Below are 14,229 nucleotides of genomic sequence, written 5' to 3'. Positions count from 1 at the left end.
TTATTCTGCGCCACCGATGTTCACATCAATCAATTACCTACCATCCCGATGGAACTGGATAGAAAATTCGCTAGAAAATCCTGGTGAAATTTCTCATCCAACAACAACAACCAACAAGAACAACTAAACAAGTTGGTTGGTCGAAATCAGTTCACTCGGCTGTGAGTTTGGCATTGAACAGCCCTCCACTGCTGCTTTCCTGCTGTACCCCCCAACCACCGACCGTAATCTGCTCATCTTCTCTAGATCGGACGATAAGGGGCTGCCTAAACTGGGTCACCAACCACACCATCATCCCATCCATATAGGAAAACTCGACTGCTGAACGTTAGCTAGTGTAGTTGTAGGCGAAAGACGCAAACACATTTCGGTATTCGGTCTCCTGCTGTGCGGCCTGCAGAAAGCAGATGATACTACTCCTCTCTACACACAGCACAGCAAGTGGCGCTGCTGACGTTGAATTTTGTATAAACGATCTAGTCTGGTGGCGCAAAGTCGGACGACACACATCTGTACGTATGGGAAGAGAATTGTAGATTGGAAAACCACCATGCGCTTCCTTCCAGTAGTGAAGGCAAGGTTTTCGGTAACTTCCCCGAACGCAGCTTCCTTCTCAAAAACACAGACTGGTTGTGGTGTTGCACTGTGGATCGGGAATCTAAGTTTCGAAACAGAAGTCATAACAAGATTTCTAGAGAATTGATCAAATTAGATTAAAACAGTCGATATTCTTTTATCCGTTTTTTATTTAATTGTATTCTATTTTCTTTTATTTTCACTTTTTTTTTCTTTTTTTTATTTGTTTTTGCATATATTTTTTTATTTTTTTAAGTTTATTTTTTTAATTTCATCTTGATTTATTTTATTGTATTTTGTTGTCCTTTTCTGCATTCTGGGAACACTTTAGTCATAAGCTGGTTATCAATGTGTTTCGAGTATTTTCTAAATCAAACATTTAGTACATTTAGCGCAAAACAACTTGAAATTAATCACATTGTATTACAACACATACAATCCATAAACCAAAACTTTCCACGCCATTTTCCGTTCCATCCCATAGTGCATTGTCGTGCAATTTTCCGAGTGCGTGGTTCGAAGCAGTTTTCTTTATGGATTTCCTCATCGCACATTCTTGTTTGTGGGTATCTCTTGTCCGCGTACATATAGATTTAAGATTTTAGGCATGTTTCTTTTTCCTTTTATTTTCCGCGAGCCGAAAGCTTTCGAAGAAAATTGATTGCGGCGAACGAAAAGAAAAACGAGTTGCGTGCAGACAGGTACTTGGATGTTAACGATTTCGGGGTTGAGTTTGGCTCGTAAAACATCCAAATTGCGTTCTGTCAGGTTCGGGGTCGTTTCGAACTTTGATGGTACCATACCAAACCGTGTACAGTACACGTACGGAAAGGTGCTTCGCTTATCTGCATGCTATCAATGAGGAAACTTTTGCTTTTACTTGTTGGTTCGAGGTATTTCCCGGAAAAACTGACTGTTGACCGAGAATCGTTTGAAGTTAGGAGTCGGTGGAATTTTGCGTGAAACTGTGAGTCAGTTTTGCCTTCAAACGAGACTGAAAAAGCATATCAAAAGCCTATCAAAATCCCTATCAATGTTTGTATGTTTACACATTTTCTTTTTGATGTTTCTTTACAGGTACAGCTCAGATACCAGCTCAAAGGAATAACCATAGCTCCTTCAATCTTCCATCTCCAATGACTCCTAAAAACAAGTAACATTTAGAGGAAAAAGTACGTACAAAGCATACACAAACTCACTTACAGCTTATCAAATATGCATCCGAAGGCACAAACCTATCTGTGGAAAAGCAATAGTGTAACTAAATTTAAAGATTAAAAAAAATTGGGAAAATAAACTACAAAATAAATAGTAGGAAAACCGCTATTAGTAGCATATCTGCTACGAGATTCCACAAAAGTGGTATCAAGGCTCCCCCTTGGAGGCATCCACAAACACTCAATTCCCTAATCGCTGCTTGACATAATGACGAGAAAAGATATCGGTTTTTGAGCATTTGGTGAATCTAATTGGATATCATTTAAGATCTATCTTACCGGAGACATGTTACGGCTTCCATTATGGCATCGAAAGGTACGATGTCAAAAGTACTCTCGATAGCTAAGCAAATACCCTAACAGGATTGCTTCTGAGTGAATGCTTTCTAGATATCGTCCACAATTTTGAATGGAAGAAATACTGTGGACTTTCCAGGTCACATAAAGGGGCACGACAGCCAGATGAACTTCACGGATGTGATGATTGACTTTGCGATCCAAGCATTTAAGAAGAAAAGAGGTCAAACTAGAATTCTTTGCTTATTCATACGGTGCATGACCCACTTTATAAGCTTTACAGTAATATCTCGCCTGGATTTGGGAATATACTCAGTAAAAAAAACTGCGAACAAATACTTTTGTTGTTTCAATATATGTTTGAATAAAGAAGGTTAAAAAAGTAGTGCAATTCGATCCTATAGTTTCGCTACAAAAGTTGGTATTGAATAACATTTATAGCCTCATCCAAAGAGCCATTTTTGCAAACGAAGTTCGATCACTCGGGAATCCTTTGATTTCATTGGGATTTTGTTCAACCTACTGACTTCGCTCAAACTGGAAACATTTGTACAAAGGTTTTGCCAGACGGATCGTTCAACAGACCGAAGAGCTTCCTGGTAGGCCTTGTGAGCCGGCCTGAAAGCCTCCGATCCAGTTGTCTGTTCCAACTTTTCCAACTTATTACCTGGGCTTAGTCATATCAGGGCTCCATCAAAGGGTTCCTCTAGTGGTCTTCACATATCATAAAGGGCGAGTTTCTTCGACAGCTTCCACATGATGAAGGCCATTGTAGTATAAACGGCATCATCTAAATCACTTGGATTATCAATCGATGATGAGTATCTTTGAAATTTAGCCGCAACCAAATCAGCAAAGATATCCCAGTATCCATGATCTGTAATACTTAAGTATTCCATCAAACTGGAGCTTCTCAAATTAATGTCTGGGCTGCCACAGATGACATGATGAGCATTCGCATTACTGCCAACAATTAGCGGAAGGCCTTTTTAAGTGCAGTATGCTTAAAGGCATCCGTAGGAAATGGTTCATCATGCGGTAAATAAACCGTTTCAACAGACACATCAATTGGAATAGCAAATACATCGCTGGTGATTAGTTTAGAGATGAGTGTAGCAACAATTGCGTTGTTAATAAGCACACATTCTCGAGGCATGACACGCGAGTTTGCCATTTCATTTTTGCTGAAAATAACAAGCACCGGGTTCACAAGGTTTCTTACATAGAAATTCCCCTAATGAAAATAAGGGTCTTTGACAAAATCCACTTGGGCTGAACCGGTTTGCATAAGTCTGCAAAGATTAATTGTTTCAGTTATTTTATGCTGAAGGTTGATCTGAGATATCCTAACCGTAGCCACTACCCAAACTAGGCAAGATTAAATGCTTTACAATCACAGCACAAAAAGGACCGCAGCAATAAAAATCAGATACAAAGGTATGGATTGGAAAACGCCAAAGGCGAGGATGAATACACTGTGTTAATCACATAATCGGAAACCATGTAGGTGAAAATTTAAACTAATCGATTACATCTTCATAATCCCGCCCTTATTCAGCCTCAAGTTTGGGCCTAAAGAAGGACAGCAGTAGACTGTCTCGGAGAAATACAAGGTCCACTGCGCTATGTGCACAGTAAGGGCAAAATACTGTGAAGGGCGCTCTGGTACTCCAAAGGCTCGCAAACGGAGCCTTAGCATAAGACCCTTAGGTATATTGGACCCCCTCCCCTAACCAATCATGTTAGAATAAGAATATTCAGCCAAACTTGTCGAAATTTGTGAACTTATCATTACATTATTTTCATTTCCTTAGGGCGGCGTCCATTTATTACGTAACGCTAGAATCGTCATTTTATGACCCCTCCCCCTCCTCTCCTCCGTAACGCTTTTTTGTATGTACACCCTAAAATTTTTGTATGGTGCGTAACGCTCGGCCATACTTCCACTAGATCCACGCATTCGTTATAAGTAAAAAGAAAATCGTGTTAAGTACTGTTCCTTATAATTCCACTATGAATTTGCATCCTTTGAAACATACGTATTTCGACCTCAACTGTAAAGTCGTCTCCAGTGTCTTGTACTTACTTGAGTCGAGTCAAGTACAAGACACTGAAGACGACCTTACAGTTGAGGCCGAAATACGTATCTGTCAAAGGATGCAAATTCTTAGTGGAATTATGAGGAACAATACTTAACACGATTTTCCTTTTATTTTAATCATAGCTAGAAGAAAAAATGACTGAAAAGAGTTTTTGGTTACTGTTCACATGAATGAGATGATTTTGTATAATATATTCCAACGGATTGAGGGGGGTTCAGGTATTTTCAGGGGATTTTCAGAAGTGTTTCGAGCTGTTTCAGGATTTCAGGTGATATCAGGGATACATCTTTTGGAACGCCCCTGAAACCCCTTGGGATTCCCTTCGAACGCCCTTCAAACCACTCGAAACTCCCTGAAAACCCCCTGAGACCCCCAGAACAGTCCTGAAATACCCCTGAAATCCCGTAGAAGACCCTTGAAATGCCTCGGAAACCCCCTGAAATCCCATGGTACGCTTATGAAACCCTCTAAGACTCCCTGGAACACCACTGGAATGCTCCTTGAATCCCCTGGAATGCCTCTGAAACGCCCTGAAACCCCTTTATCCCTCCTTCTGAAACACTCCTTGAAAACACCTGGAACGTTCATGAAGCCCTCTGGAATACCCTTGGAATATCCCAGGTACGCTCATGACATCCATTGAAATGTACGATTAAGTAAAGTGAAAATAAATCTGGAAGTCATGCTAACAGTTTAGGTTATGGCAGTGCACTGGTGTAGTCCCCAAGTAACAATGAATGCTGAACAGTGAGAGTAATAGTTGAACATTGACTGATCAATGGTGTCAGAGGCTGAATACAAGGAGAGCAGAATATTAATATGAAGTACGGCTTGTTCAACCTCTTAAGTCAGCAATACATCTTCTACTTCTTTATGTTTTTTTTAGTTTTTATTTATGTGTATTTTAACTTAAATGCTAATTCTACACTCACTTCTTTATGGCTCTACGTCCCCACTGGGACTTGGCCTGCCTCGCTTCAACTTAGTGTTCTTTGAGCACTTCTACAGTTATTAATTGAAGGTCTTTCTTTGCCTGCCATTACATGATTTTTTACATTGTGAGGCAAGTACAATGATGCACTATGCCCAAAGAGGTAGAAAAAATTTTGCCGACTGGAGCGGGAATCGAACCCGCTGTCTAGGGATTGGCTATCCATAGCCTTCACCACTAGGCTAACTGGAAACCCCTTCCAAAACATGTTTGAATCGATTTTAGCTGACGAAAAAATATATTTGGATCAAAATAAAAAAATGGGTATTAGAAGGTTAAAGAGATCTCAGTTATCAATGAATATGAAATTGTGTTTGTATTTAATATTATTTTAAATGGTTTAAAAAATAATAATTTCCATGTACAAAAGCTTTTTTTGGTTCGAATTCGAGCGTGATTGTAATTTTGAATGTTTTTTTCCAGACTCTAAATCTATATAAATAAAAATGGAATGGTGTTTGTTTGACACGAATGGGCTAGGGAATGGTTCAACGAATATATCTCAAATTCTTACACTGTTACATTCATGTAGGGACCGACGTGTTCGTGCAAAAAAAATAATAATTGAGAAAAGAATCCGGAAAAGCAAGAAAATCGGGAAAATCTAAAAATCCGAAATGAGCAGCTGTATTTTATGGAACTGGATGTTGAAAAACGCAGTACCCGAGCTATGACGGATAGAAAAGTGATATCACTTTGATAATAAACTGTGTTATCATTTTGTTATTTTTGTTATCATATTTTCCAAATGATGACAACAAATTTAGTTATCGATAATTTTGGTCTATGAGATAAACATACTAAATGATACCAAATATGATATCTGTTTCCAAACGGTAATTTCAAAACTTTCCCAAAACTGAGAGTCTGATGGATCCCGAATTTAAAAATAGATACCGCATTCTACCTGCAATGCGACAGTAATAAGAAAGCCTTCAAATACTCTCACTCTCACTGAGTCCCGTTGGATTAGGGGCTATCGGCTGCGACCGACACTCACTCGATCATGGTTCGAGACCCGTCTGAACGCAATAGTTGAAAACATTGGTTGTAAATTATAACACACTGTTTTCAATTGCTGACGATGTCGGTAAAGTAGACATTTACTATTTTGGTCGATAAAATAGCTCTAAATGTTAAGTCATTGATAACAAAACCAGTTATTATTCATTGATAACTAAATGTAATGTTGAACATTGTATTACACAATTAGTTATCAACTTCAACTCAATGATAACTTATCTTTTTACCATTTTGGTATTCGAAAAGTAAATTTGAGTTATCGAATATGTTATTTTGGCTTTTAATTCAACCTAAGTGATAACAAACTCAGTTATCAAGCGAAACCAGGTATCAGAATATGTTATCATTCTGTTATCTGTCTTTGCTCGGGTAGGCAGGCAGTACGACGTTTGCCTGGACAGCTAGTTTTAGATAAATATTTAGAATAGGAGGTGTCTTTTCTGCCCTGCTTATTTACAGTTGTCTAAAAGTTCATTTGAAGGCGTTAAATTAATCTCACCTTGTATGTCTAGAACCTGGATTTTCCTTAAAAATAAGAAATACAAACAAAATTTAGGAACACTCGGTGAATTACTCTTTGCCGAAAAATTTCGTCACATTTTCCGTAATCACACTTGAAGTCCACCAACACCACCTTCGCAGGAAAAATGCAATACAATCCCGTTCACACAAAAGTGTGCTGCTCTTCTGAGTAACAACCCTCCGAATTTTCCCGAGTTTTCCCTCTCACCACATCACCATCGCGAAGAAAACACACAGAGAGCGAAAGAGAAAGTGGCTTTCGTGTTGTTGGCGCCCGAACGATTGGTGTCCTATCCCGGAGCCGCAACATGGGGGAGCTCAACCATCCTAGCAGCTCGCACTTCGCAGGTCAGGCACAGTTCGGGTTTTGCCTTCGCCGTGGTCACACGCGTTCGTCTTGGTCGTCGTCGTCGTCGTCGTCCTCGTCCAGTGTCCAGCCTGAGAGTGTCGAGAAGGGTGCACCACACCCCCATCGATTGCCCGCGGTCCGCGCCTAGCGCCCGTTCTCGTGTGCCTAGGTACCCACGATAGCTAGCTGGCTGGGTGTGCAAGTGAGTGAGTTACCCTGGATGCGTGAGTGCGTGCTCCCCAAAAATGCTATCACAAAAGTGATTGCTGCGTTCGGATTGGGAGTCTCATTTTGCTCGTTCGTTCGATATAGGCAAAATACAGGTAGAGCGCAGCAAAGTGTGTGCAATGATTGTTTGAAAATGGTGCAGAACGAAGCAATCACGGCGGAAAAATGGCAACTTGAAGATGGGGAAAATGTGCTGGGATAGTGAATTGTGGGTTTCGTGAAAAATAAGGATTGAATAATCTCATTTTAGGATCGTGAGGGTTTCGTAGTGAAAAAAGTGAGCTTCTGGAGTGGAAAAAAACGTGCCCAGCTAGAAAAAATGAGTCCTGAAGCCTAATGGGTTCCTGAGAAAAGAAAAAGTGATTGAATTGATCTGAATCGACGATTATACCGATGAGTGTAGAAGAACCCAGGAGCTTGACACGGCGATAATGCACTTGTTCGACTAATAGTATTGGAATTTTGCAGCTGCAATCGATCGGTATTCGATATTTCGCAACTCCTGAAAGTTACTCAACTCCCCGTGCAAGGGCAGACTAGTTTCAGTAAAATCGTGTGATCTTTCCGAAAATCGTAGTTGCTTCGTGTCTGTATGAGTGTGTTTTCATTAGCAGTAAAATTAATTACGCTAATATTTCAGACAACCGTAGCAAAGATAATAAGGAAGCTTCGGCAGTGAATGTGTGCACATTGGGGAAAAACAATTCGATAGGTGGACAAAATTAGTAACTTCCACATCGCGAGACCCGAAACAGAAGACCAATGGTCTATATGAAAGGAAATTATTTTAAGAAATCAATAAGTATAGTGTTTTGTACGACCCATGACTTTGGAATAATGTGCAGTTATGCCTTTTTGAAATGTTGGTACGCATTAGCTGATTGTCATACAAAAAGACCAAGTTTGGAGCTTTGAATCTCAGCTTCTCGTGCACAGATTGACTTCCAAATTTAACTGAACACTTTTGATAACCTGGGATCGAATCCCACTCCCGACAAACTCTCAAAAAATGTGAGTTCTTCCTTCGGAAGGGAAGTAAAAACGTGGGTCCCGAGATGAACTAGCCTAGGGCTAAAAATCTCGTTAATACAGATAAAAAAAAAAACTTGATAACTTGAATTTTTTTATTCTTCAATCACTTAACCTAATTTACAGCTCTTTTGTCCACTAGGGCATTGCGTGAGCGATTCCAATTGGAAGCTGTACTTACACTTTGTACAGCGCCTAAATGTATTCTATTCTAATTCTACTATATCTAACTAATTGCCGTTGCGCTGCTACCACTTCCTACCCTATCATGGTAGAATGATGAGCACGAGGATGTTGATGTGTGGCTGTTGGTTGTTCCTTTTTTCCAGTCCGATTGGGGGTCCATTATGAGGTGCCGATCGCCAATGTCCATGTATCCGGGTTCGTTTGAGCCATGTGCTCAGAAGAGGGTCAGTGTCAGCTCTTTCAAAGAAAGAGTAACTGACAAAAGTGCCGGGGCTGGGATCGAACCCATGACCATCATCTAACTTAAAACTTTTACTTGATATTTTTTTTTTTTTTAAATATCGAAAAACTTTCATTTTGAGAAAAAAAAAAATTTTTGTTTCGGTATAATTACGAAATTACGAAATTCTAATATTTAAACAAATATGTTCTACGATGTAGATCAGTCTAGCGAAACACACAAATTTTCTAAACAAACGATTAACTTTAAGGTATTTGGAGTACACTGCTCAAATGTTCTCGAGTACAAATCTAGAGAACCGTCAAACGGATCTGTCTGAAAACGTGACCCAATGTTTACTGTGCGAAAGAAAGCATTTTCACCCATATACGTTTGAAGATTCACCGTTTATAAAATATTTTTAAAAAATCCCTAATTTGCTATTTATCCTGAAATAGAAATTTCGTGATTTAAAAAAACTGCTTTGGAATATCTCATGATCAAATTCAGGGTGTCTACTCATAAGACAAAATGAAATTCCCTGAGTTTTCCAGGTTTTTCCAGAGGGAAATTTTAAATATTATTTAATGAATCAAAAACTAGCCTAATTTTTACAAAATTTCTATACTTCCAAAAAAATACAATAATATCCTCAAAACGTAAAATAAAAATTTAAGGAAAAAAATGCAAGATTTATTATTCAAGAGATTCCACTAAATCGCTGCATTCTTTAAAGAACTGTTAAACAAAAATCTTCCGAAAATGATGGAAAAATCGGTTGAAGATTTTTTCTAAACTTTTCCCAATGTTCTTTTGAGTTAATTACAAAAAAATGCATTTCCACCTACAATGACATCTGAATACTCTAAAAAATCAGGAAAAAACATTCAGGAGTTCAATCAGTAATTCCACAGACTATATGACAGTCAAATTCCATACACAGCTTTGAATTTGAACTTGGATGTTTGTTCTGTGCTGGTGGTGTAGTAATGTTGAGATTTTGAAATTCTACCCATGATTCTTCCTTCAAATCCGTCCAGAATTCCTTCTTTAAATTTATTTCCAGTTTCTCGCAGTTTTCTCTTGAAATTATCAAAGATTTTCTTTTGTGGCTTTCTCCAGTTTCCCCAAGTACATTCAGAGGTTTTTACGCATTTCTGATATTCTGCTAACTATTTACGTATTATCCTGCTAGAGTACGTACCCCCGAACTTTCTTTCAAAGTTTCTCGCTGGATTTCTCCTGTAGATCTTTCCTAGCCTGACCATCCGTCCCGTTAACAACATGCAGTTCTGGTTTTGGACATTGACTTTCATTTTGTTGAGTTTCCGAAATGTGTCCCGTATTTAAACGGGTCAAATCTGGTCAGCCTTATCTTTCCAAATGTTTTCCTAAGTTCTTCCAGGAATTTCTCTTAGTGGTTTCGGGACAGTTTTCCAAGAGTTTCTCTTAAGATTTTTGCAAAAGTTCTTGCAGGGATTATTTTCCCAATGCAGTTTTCAGATATCCCTCGTGGATTTCCTTACGGGATTTCGCACGTAATTTCCCTAGGGATTAATGTTAGAGATTTTCAGAGCTCCTCATTAAATTTCCTTAATATTTCCTCCTGGGATTGGTCCCAGAACTTTTTCCCGAGACATTCCATTTTCTCTCAGGATTTCTTCCTTAGTTCCTCTCGATAAGTCTTTGCAAAAATTTTCGCAAAATTTGACCGAGATTCCTTCAGATACTTTTCAAGGAAGAATTTTTTACAAGAAATCTCGTAAGTTATCCCAGGAGATATTTCGAGAAAAACTGTTGGAAAAAATCCAGCAAGAACTCCGGGAGTAATTTTTAAAGAAATTACAAAGAGGAGCATCCAGAATCTCGGGATAATTTCTGGTAGAGGTTCCGGGAAGAGCTCTGGAAATATGAAAATCTGTAAGAAAATAATCTTAGGTGGATCACTGCAAGAAATTAGATAATCAACTACAAGGAAAAGCTTTGGAAAATATCAGAAAAAAAATTCACGGAACGAACTTCATAAGAAACATCAGCAGTAGCTCCTGCAGAAATCCCAGAAGACTCTCTAAAACATCTAAGGAGAAAGACCAGGATTATTTTAGAAAAACTCTGAGACATCCCAGAATCAACTCCGGAAGGAATCTTTCTCTCAGAAGTTCCGAGAAATCTAAAAAAAATAAAATTCCGCGACAACATTTGGGATATATACCAGCTGAAACTTCTGTGGAAATCCAAGGAGAAGAAAGCTATTGGAAATATCTTGAAGAAATTCCCGGGGAGACTTCGGAAGAAATCCCGGAAGGAGTTCCCGCAGAAATTTAGTGAAAACTCATTAAACCGTTGGAGGACCTTTAGTAGAAATCCCAGGAATAACTCCTTCAAGAGGAATTCCGAGAGAAACTCTAACAGAAATTCCGCAACAATATCTGCGGTACAGCCTGAGAGCAATATTAGGAAAATTTCTAGAGAAATTCACTATGATCCCCGTCAAAATTCCAGAAGAAATCAATCGGAATTGCGGAAGATTCTCAGAGAAGAATCCCGGAAAGAAATGTTCGAATCTAGGAAAAATGCTGGTAGGAATCCGGAAGAACTTCCGGAAGGAATTTAAAAGGAATACCAAGACAAATAGCGTGAAAAAATACGGAAGAAATCTTGTAAAAAAAAACTTTGGGAGGAATTTCAAAAGGTATTTCAAAAAAAAAAATTATAGAAAGGAACGCTGACAGAATTTCTGGAAAAACCGACCCAATTTTGTATTGTTTTTTTTTTTTTCATTTGCCAAAATTTCCCTGAGTCTTCACGATATTCCCTGAGTATTCCAGGTTTTTCCCTGTTAAATAAAATTCCCTGAGGATTCCAGGTTTTCCAGGTTTTTCCAGGTAGTAGACACCCTGAAATTTTATGTGATTATGAATTTCCAGCGAAAACTTGAGATGAATCGTTGCACTAGAAGATGACACTCAAACCCCCAAACTTGAGTATTTTGTACGGAAAACAGTCTATCTATACGCACTTTATTACTTAGTATAGGGCATTTATAAGTTGTTCAGAGCTCATCCCTTAATATCGCTGATTTCAAACACTTCCAAACAATAAGAGCTTAACTATTAAAATGGAAGAAGTCGTAAATGCTTGTTGCTAGTCGCCTCATTGACAGAAGAAAGCGAGAGCATATGATTTCAGTGCCAATTTTGCGTATTTTTCTCAAAAGTGTCATCAAACAATATTACAATTCCTATGACCATGAGCCTGGGCGTGTTAGTGGAATATTTACAATGAAATTTCAAAATATTTTTCTCTGCCATATTATTACACAATTCATCAAAGTACTATAGAATTAAAAACTAGAAACTTAACGAATAATAGATCAAAAAAAAACCCCAAGTTGGATTGATGATGGGGCTCTTGCTGGTATTCCTTCGGTATTTCCTCCAAAGAAAAGAAAGACTTTTATATAACCAACCTGCCTATAGCAAAAAATCCCTAAATGAAAAAAGGAAAACAAAGAAAAGAAAAATTCAAGGGATACCTGCGGAAACATGAAGTGGACTTGGTGGGATGGTTAGAACATATGTCTATCTCGCCGAGCACCTGAAATCGAATGCTGCTCCCTTCGACAGGGAAGATAAACTTTGGGTTTCAAGATGAACTGGCCTGTACTAAAAAAATCTCTTTGATGAAGAAAATTAAAAAAAACAGGAATTTCTCCAAAGATTCCTTTAGAAATTCCATCAGGGATTCTTTCAGAATTTGTCCAGAGATTTCTTCAAGCATTCCTTTACAGATTTTTTGAAACTTCTTCAAAGATTGGAAAAAATATTTCAGAAATACTCAAGAATGTATTTCAGAAAATCTTGCAAATAATCGTTCAGAAATTCCACCAGAGATTTTACAAATAAATATTTTAATAAATGTTACGTGAAATGCTTCAGAAGTTGCTCTTAGATTTTTTTTTCTAAGATTTTTTCATTCAGCATTTTCTCTAGGTATTCATTAAGAAAATTTTTCATAGATTTCTCCAGAAATTTATTCAGGTGGTTATATCTTCTATTCTGCTTAAGAAACCTTCCAGGATTCATGTGATGTTTCGTTTTCAAGGATCAAACAAATTTCATAATTCTTCAGAGATCTCTACGGCGTTAGAAATTTCTTCAATAATTAGTTCTGGAAATTCCAGAACTTTCTTAAACAAAAATCCAGAAAATCATACATAGGTTGTATCGAAGATTTCTTCAGAAATTGTTCCGGGATTTTTTTCCAGAAAATCTTCCAAAAAATCTTTCCGAAATTCCTTCGGGATTTTTTTTTTTGAAGATTCCTCTAAAAAAAAAATCCCCAGAAAGAAAGGTGTTGGCGCAACACACGAACGGCGTGGTCTAGGCGCCCTCAGTAGCAGCAGCAGCGCAGCGGCACATTCAATTAGGATAGTTTTGCTTGCCCTTTATTTTACTGCTAGCAGCAAGCAGCCCAGCGGCTATTGTAACATTCGCACTGGGCTGCGTGGTGCTAGCCCGTCAGCGCATCGCACATTGTGGCGATGCGCTTTCAAAGATTGTCCGTACTATCACTGCCGCTTATAAAAGCGGCAGCGTGATGATTGTAATGTTAGTTGTAAGCAAAGTACCACCACAGAGCAGGAGCACTGCCTCTCTGTGGTGCGCAATAAAACGTAAAGTAATCGAAAGTAGTTCGTTCTTCTTCGAGTCCCCCGGGGAAAGAAGACACAACTTAGGGCCTTGTCAACCGCTGGACGAAACAAAAGGATTTTTTGAAAATAATCTTCCGAAGGTTCATTTGGAAGTTTTCTTCAAATATCTCCTTCAGAGATTAGTTCAGAAATTCCACGAAGGATTCCTTCAGAAGTTCTACAAACATTTTTTTTCATAATATCTTGCATGGATTGCTTCAGAAATTCTTTTAGATATTTATTCAGAAATTTCAGAATTTCTTTCGGATGGTTTTCTGATTCCTTCGTAAATTTCTTCAAAGATTCCTCTAGAAATCTTCAAATGAGTTTCTTCAGGGATTCTTTCAAAAATTCTTCCATGAATTCAGATGGACACTTTCTTCAGGTATTGCTTTAGATTTTGAATACTTCCAGGGAGCCAAAGGCTGAAAGTCTCTATAATACAGACAAATCAATCAATCACATCCCAGGGATTTTTTGAGAAACTTTGCATTTCGCCAGGAATTTTTCAAATATGTTTTAGTACATCTTGCATGTAGGGCCCATACAGCCGAGGCGGTAAACGCACGGGTATTCAGCATGACCATGCTGAGGGTGACGGGTTCGATTCCCGGTCGGTCCAGGATCTTTTCGTAAAGGAAATTTCTTTGACTTCCTTGGGCATAGAGTATCTTCGTGCCTGCCACACGATATACGCATGCAAAATGGTCATTGGCAGAGGAAGCTCTCAGTTAATAACTGTGGAAGTGCTCATAGAACCTAAGCTGAGAAGCAGGCTTTGTCCCAATGAGGACGT

The 14,229-nt window shown here is 38.5% G+C and overlaps 1 protein-coding gene across 15 annotated transcripts in view; it reads left to right on the top strand.

Moving 5' to 3' along the window:
- The window catches only part of LOC109426825 (protein encore), a 739,407-nt gene that overhangs the window by 480,973 nt on the left and 244,205 nt on the right, over window positions 1-14,229 (top strand). For 2 of the 15 annotated variants that reach the window (XM_062853483.1, XM_062853481.1), the window contains one exon: window positions 1,654-1,748. The exons of 9 other annotated variants lie outside the window; for them this stretch is intronic. The gene's annotated coding sequence lies outside the window, so the exon portion shown is untranslated. Of the gene's footprint in view, window positions 1-1,653; window positions 1,749-7,069; window positions 7,284-14,229 lie in introns of those variants that run through there. 4 more of the 15 variants (XM_062853480.1, XM_062853477.1, XM_062853478.1 and 1 more) reach the window with 2 other exon arrangements.

The sequence above is a fragment of the Aedes albopictus genome, chromosome 2, assembly GCF_035046485.1.
Source record: "Aedes albopictus strain Foshan chromosome 2, AalbF5, whole genome shotgun sequence".
NCBI classification, from domain to species: Eukaryota; Metazoa; Arthropoda; class Insecta; order Diptera; family Culicidae; genus Aedes; species Aedes albopictus.
The sequence above is the reverse complement of the archived record's forward strand: the minus strand, read 5'-3'. Positions and strand labels throughout refer to the sequence as shown.